Raw genomic sequence first — 6555 nt, 5'->3', positions numbered from 1 at the left:
GGTCAGGGAACTAAGATCCCGCAGGCCACATGGCGTGGCCAAAAAAAAAAAGAAAGAAATCAGTGTCCAGGAACCATATAGTCATCAATTGAAAGGTATCACCTTTCATTCCTGTGAATAGTGCCTGGCATATAGTAGGAGCACATAGTAGGAACCTTCCCACACGCCACACGCTCTCAAGTCACCCACCCTCCCACATCATTGCTTTCCAATAGAGGAATCTCTCTGCTATCCCTTCCTCCTGTCCCCACTCCAGAACACCAAACCCCAGCTCTTCTTGACCTTGGCCTTTACCTCAAAGTCAAGCCCAGGGAGAGCTTCTGCCTCAGCCTTGGCTCTCTTTCCACCCCACCCCAGTCCCAAGCCTGACCAGTTGCTGCTGGGAACAGGGAAGGCGAGAGAGCAGAGGCAAACTGATATGGCAATAACCACCCCCCAACACACACACAAACCAGCCATGGTTTCCTCAGCCTCCTTGCTGGCCTCCCACCGGCCTCACCCTCCACGCCCACTCACCCCCAAGCCCAACTCACCCACAGAAGTCTTCCCCAGGCGCCACCACCCCTACCCACCCCGTACTAAAGTTGGCCGTAATCTGGCCCAGCCTTCCTCTCCTGCTTCATATCCTGAATCATATCCATACATACTGGGCTTCCCTGCTGATGGGGAGATGGATCCCCCATCCCATGTAACTCTGATACCCGGGCCTCCCTTTGGGATGAATCTGGTACAAAACAGCCCTCCCGGCTTTTTCCCTTCTTTGTGCTCTGGACAGTCTGGGGCACTCAGGCCTAGTTATCTTGGAAGACAAGGGCAGTGACATTAATAATAGCTACCTGAATGTTCATAGCAGCACAATTCCAACAGTCAAAAGGGAAACAACCCAAGTGGCCATCAAAGGATGAACTGATCGACTATGTGGGCTATATTCATACACCGGAATTATTTTTCAGCCATAAAAAGGAATGAAGTGCTGATCCGTGCTACAACATGGGTGAACGTTGAAAACATGCTAAATGCGAGTGTCAGACAAAAAGGTCACATATCGTATAATTCTGTTTACATGAAATGTCTAGAACAGGCAAATCTATAGAGACAGAAAGTAGATGAGTGGCTTAGGGCTGGAGGGGATGTGGCATAGGGTGGTAGAGGGTACAGGGTTTCTCTTTGGTGTGATGAAAATGTTCTAAAATTGGCTGTGATGATGGTTGCATACTCTGAATAGACTAAAAAACACTTTGTTATACACTTTAAATGGGTGAATTGCATGGTATGTGAATTATAGCTCAACAGAGCTGCTTTGAAAAGAATAATAATTAGCACTTGTCAAATGCCTATCAGGTGCCAGGCAGGCCCCACACAGCTTCTGTTACCCCTCAGGACCTTGTGATGGATAATAGGAGTGGATTTCTGCCCCCAAAGAAACCGCATTCATGTGAAGGGTTTTTTTTTTTTAATTAACTAATTAATTAATTTTTTAAATTAGAGTATAATTGCTTTACAATGTTGTGTTAGTTTCTGCTGTAGAACAAAGTGAATCAGCTCTATGTATACATATTTCCCCTCCCTCTTGAGCCTCCCTCCCACCCTCCCTTTCCCACCCCTCTAGGTCATGACAGAGCACCAAGCTGAGCTCCCTGTGCTATGCAGCAAGTTCCCACGAACTATCTATTTTACACATGCTCGTGCAAGTTTTTTTTTTTAATTCAACTTAATTGGCTATTCCAAAGATTTTTCTTTTCTATTTCTGACAATTGGAGCCCTTAAGATGCACAGTGGAATTGCATTTTGCATTTTTATTTTTATTTATTTATTTGGTAAAAGGAGCAAAGCAAGGACCTGGAGATATATACTGGAACAATCTCCTTAGAAGAATTCAGCAAAGTAGAAGATAAATATTTAAAGAGGAAAGGTGGGGGGCGTGGGAGGGGTGGTTAATATAGTGAATCAGTAAGTCACTTCTAAATTAAACAAAACTGGAGTTGAAGAATAAATAGGTTTCCAACTGGCTGTTGCTGTTTTCCTTTGAAAAAAATAAACATTAAAAAAAAAGGGCTGTGACATTGAGATTTACTGAAATAGCCAACTGGCCTGTTTTTCAACTATTGTGCAGCAAGCCTAAAAGTTAGTAGAGAATAGCTTCCTGCTAGCAGGAAATCTTCATCTTAAGGACCTTACCCAGGCTCAAAGTGTCCTCTGAGGGTAACCAGGATTGAAGTTTTTTATTTCTCAGGAAGAGCTCTTCTGCATGGCAAGGGCTCAGTAGTACGAAGTAAAATGACAGTTCCTTTAGTGCTACAGGATATCCACTATAACTTATTGAGAGACCACCCCAGTTCTTTCTGTTTTGTTTTCTGGGTTTCTTTTGCCTTTGTAGGAATCAGACACCTTGTGTAGAAAAAATGGTTTATGCCAAGTAGAGGTGACTTTAGACAGCAGCTCCCAGGCAATTTTGAAACCCATGCTGAAGTCCCTCCCCTTGTTACAGATGGCATAGAAGTCACAAGTCTGTTAACTGGACTGTTTCGTCTCCTGCCTGTTGTTCCTGCTTTCTCTATTTCTGTCTGGATAGTCAGGAAAAGATTTAATGTTTAATATTTAAACAAAATATTTAATGTCTATGCAGTAAAATTATTCAAACTTCAAACCAGTATTGAAACCAGTTAGAAACCAGCTGATAGTTTCTTAATCTCAGATTTAGAGATGAATGTAAACTGTATTCTGTTGAAATGTGCAAGTGTTTGATTCATGCTGTTTAAAAAACTCCTGCCTCCAGGTCATTGTTAATGGAACCAACTTGTAAAGTTTGTAGCCTTAAAGAAATCTCCATGCATTTGTTCTACTACAGCTCAAAAACATGAAGTGACTGCCTGGAATTTGGGGTTAGTCCCAGTGTTCAGGTGAAGGAGAGGTGACAGCTTTCCAAAGAAGGACCCAAACACACTAACACTGTCTTCTATAGGGATTGTTGGGCAGGCCTGGGATCCAGGTCTGTACAGTGAACAGAAGGAAGGAAGAGCTCAGAAACAAGGCTCTGATACCATGGGTATATGTAGGAGAGAACTAATAAGATTCTGTTAATTAAGATCCAAAAAAAAAAAAGGGCTATCGTCCCAGTCTACTAATGTAGATACCAAAGCTCAGAGCATTTAAGTGACTTCCCTGAGGTCACACAGCTTGTGGAGGCAGGATTTGAACCCAGAACTGTCTGAAACCACAGCCAGTGTGTAACCACCACACCAAACATCTACTCAAGTCTGTTTTCAAGACAGCGCGAGCTTGCTCGAGCTGGGGAGAAACTCAGAAACCTTCAGGCCCTGTCTTCAAGGGTTGCTGGTCGGGCTGTGGACACGCAGGAGCAGTGAGACCTGCCCGAGATGGTATGGGGCTGGGATAAAGGGCGCAGGGACCTAGCAGAGTGGTGGAAATTCAGGGTGCCTGTCCTAGGCAACACCCTCTCTCCCCTGCTACAACCCCCTGTCCAGAATGAGCTGGGACGCCCAGCAAGGAGACAGAGGCCCCGGCAGTGGCGCTGCATCCCGGGGTACAATGGCTGCGTGTCCATCTCCCTGCCAAGGCTGGGCCCGTCCGGGCCTCTCAGGTGTCGCCCCCGTGTGTTTGCTTATGGTCGCTGCAGCCTCCGCCATGTACTCCAGCCAGTGGATGGGAATTTCGAAAATCGCTCCTGCTAAAGGCGGGTGGAGGAGTGAACAGGGAGTGTTGTGACCGTCAGAAAAGTGATAGGGCCGCCCAAGGTACCCCTAAGGTGGGGTTCAGCGAAGGGAGGGGGTTCAGGGTAAATGGTGAACCATAGGGTGTAGATTTTTTTCATCATGATGAAAAATAAAGGCTGACCAGTGCTCTGTGCATGGCAGATGCCGTCCTCCCCAGGGTGGGTCCAGCGGGGCAGGCCTGAGGTGGGCACCCTTGGGTGTCTGCGGAGGGCACAGCCAGTGTGGCCGAGGCCTTGATGCACAGGCGGAGGAGGTGGGCATGCGGGCAGGACTGTGAGGTCCACGGGAAGGGAGTAACCCATGGGGTTGGGATGGCTGTGGCCCCGGCAGTAGAGGAGCGCCCCCCAGTGGAGGCGAGCGTCACTGCAGCCCTCCTCTAAGTACCCCCCGAGGAAAGCCCTGACACCCCATCCTGGGTCTGTCGGGTCGGATGGGGTGAGGGCGCCTAGACCAAGGGCTCCGACCTGAGAACCAAGAGCCTAGGAATGAGGAGGGGGACTTCTCCTGGGCTCTCACGGAGGTGGGTGGTGAGGAGGGTAGGCAGATGCGTGTGCGCCTCTGTGAGGAGAGAGAAAGAAGGGCGGCAGAGGTAGGGGCTGTCCAGGAGCCCCTGGGGTGACTCAATTCCAGAGTCACAGCCCCCTACTCTTCCCTCCTCCACATCATGCCCCTGGGCCTGGGAAGATGGCAGGAACCCTGGCCCCCATGTTCGGGATGAAATGGAGAGCCAGCCAGGCCAAAGGCAGGCTGGCTCAGACGCAGCCCGACCCTGCCCTGGGCCTCCTGCCCTCTGCATCAGCCCTCTCACCCAGTCGCGCTTCCGAGCTCACGCCCTCCCGTGCCCCCGCCCCCAGAAAATCTTAATGAAGAGACTCAGAGAGTGGAAGGGGACTCAAAGAGGGGTCCTCAGTGAGGGGAGGGGGCTCAGTGAGGGAAAGGGGGCTCAGTGAGGGAGGGGCTCAGCAATGGGAGGGGCCATGGGAGGAGCGGCTGTGAGCGGGCAGAATATTCAGCGCATAGAGTAGACCAGGGAGGCTTCCCTGGTGGTGCAGTGGTTGGGAGTCCGCCTGCCGATGCAGGGGACACGGGTTCGTGCCCCGGTCAGGGAGGATCCCACATGCCACGGAGCGGCTGGGCCCGTGAGCCATGGCCGCTGAGCCTGCGCGTCCGGAGCCTGTGCTCCGCAACGGGAGAGGCCCGCGTACTGAAAAAGAAAAAAAAAAAAAAAAAAAAAAGAGTAGACCAGGGAAAACCCTGAGGGGTGGGTCCAGGCCGCCTTGTGCCATCTGGGCAGCGCTTGGCTCCGAGGCAGCCCCCGGGCTGGGTTTCGCCCGCCTGCCTGAAAGCGGAAGAGCCTTGGGCAGGGCCTCTTTATGGCTTCTGGCGAAACCTGGCCCCCGGGACAGGGAATAAGTTTCGGGGGGGTCGGGGGGGGAGTGACTCATTCTCCCTCCCAGGCTCCTGACACCCCAGCCTGGGAATTACTCCCAAACAGCCAACCAGACCCCCGGTCGAGAGAAAACAGCTCCACCCCACCCCGGCTACTCTCACCTCAGGCCTCCCACCCTCACCCACAGGGAGGGACAGACCATGCCCGGAACAGTGGACACCCTGGAGGAGAAACACACCCTCTCACACAAACACAAACTCAGGCAGACACACACCCACAGGCTAACACCCACAGGCTAAACGCAGTCCCAAACCTCCGCACCCAGAAACAAACACCCGCCATCCGCGACAGCCCCCAGAGCCCCCAGAGGACAGCCCACCAAGAAGCCACCGTCACTCACTCACAGCAAAGCACAGCACCCAGTGAGCCTGAAGCCCAGCTCCCAGACTCAGCCAGACCCAGGTGTGGGCCCTCTCTGCTGGCCCAGAACCAATCTGGCTTCTCAGTCAGCCAGTTTAAGAGGCTCATGAGGGAAAGAGAGGGAAGGAGCTGGGGCAGCAGAGGTGGAGGGAATGCCAAATCGGGGTGGGGGGGACCCCAGCCTCCTGCTGAGGAGAGACAGCACACACTGGGTTTTAACCACCCCAGGAACAAGCACTGTCTTATCTCAAGAATCTGAGGTGCCCCCCCACACCGCCTTCACTGCCTCCTGTCCCCCACCTTAGGCTCCATCTCAGAGAACACACATAATCTTGATGTCTCAGCACAGGTGTCCATGTAACAAGAGCCGGCTGCAAAATCACCTCTCCAAGGAGTCCCTGGAATCCCCAGCATCTGAACACATTGGCCATTTCTGCCCCCAGCTGCAGCATCTGCTCCCAGTGTATGTGATTACCCACCTCAGACTGAGACTTCCCAGGGCAGGGCCTGTCTCTTCTCGGCAGTCTCCCCAAAGGCAAGGCCATGTCTCTCCAATCAGACCAGGGCCTCAGTGTTAGAGATAGCAGGTGTGCCAGACACGATTATTTTTATTGAAAGTTACAAAAACTGCCAGTGTTTAGTGTAAGTCCCAAAAAAAAGGTATGGGAATTGGAGGGAATAGTTATAGGGTGAATACTGAGGTTTCTCTCCAGAGCAAAATGAGTCACCAAATTCCAGAAAAGGCATAAGGTGGAACAGCATGGGGATCAGCATATAAATATATAAATTCTCGGACTTCCCTGGTGGTCCAGTAGTTAAGAATCTGCCTTCCAATGCTAGAGACATGGGTCCAATCCCTGGTCGGGGAACTAAAATCCCACATGCCGCAGGGCAACTAAGCCCATGTGCCACAACTACTGAGTCCGCGTGCCACAACTACTGAGCCCATGTGACACAACTACTGAAGCCTGCGTGCCTAGAGCCCGTGCTCTGCAACAAGAAAAGCCACCG

Source organism: Mesoplodon bidens (assembly GCF_964165515.1).
Source record: "Mesoplodon bidens genome assembly, chromosome: 15".
Classification (NCBI taxonomy): domain Eukaryota; kingdom Metazoa; phylum Chordata; class Mammalia; order Artiodactyla; family Ziphiidae; genus Mesoplodon; species Mesoplodon bidens.
Note: the sequence above shows the minus strand (reverse complement) of the source record.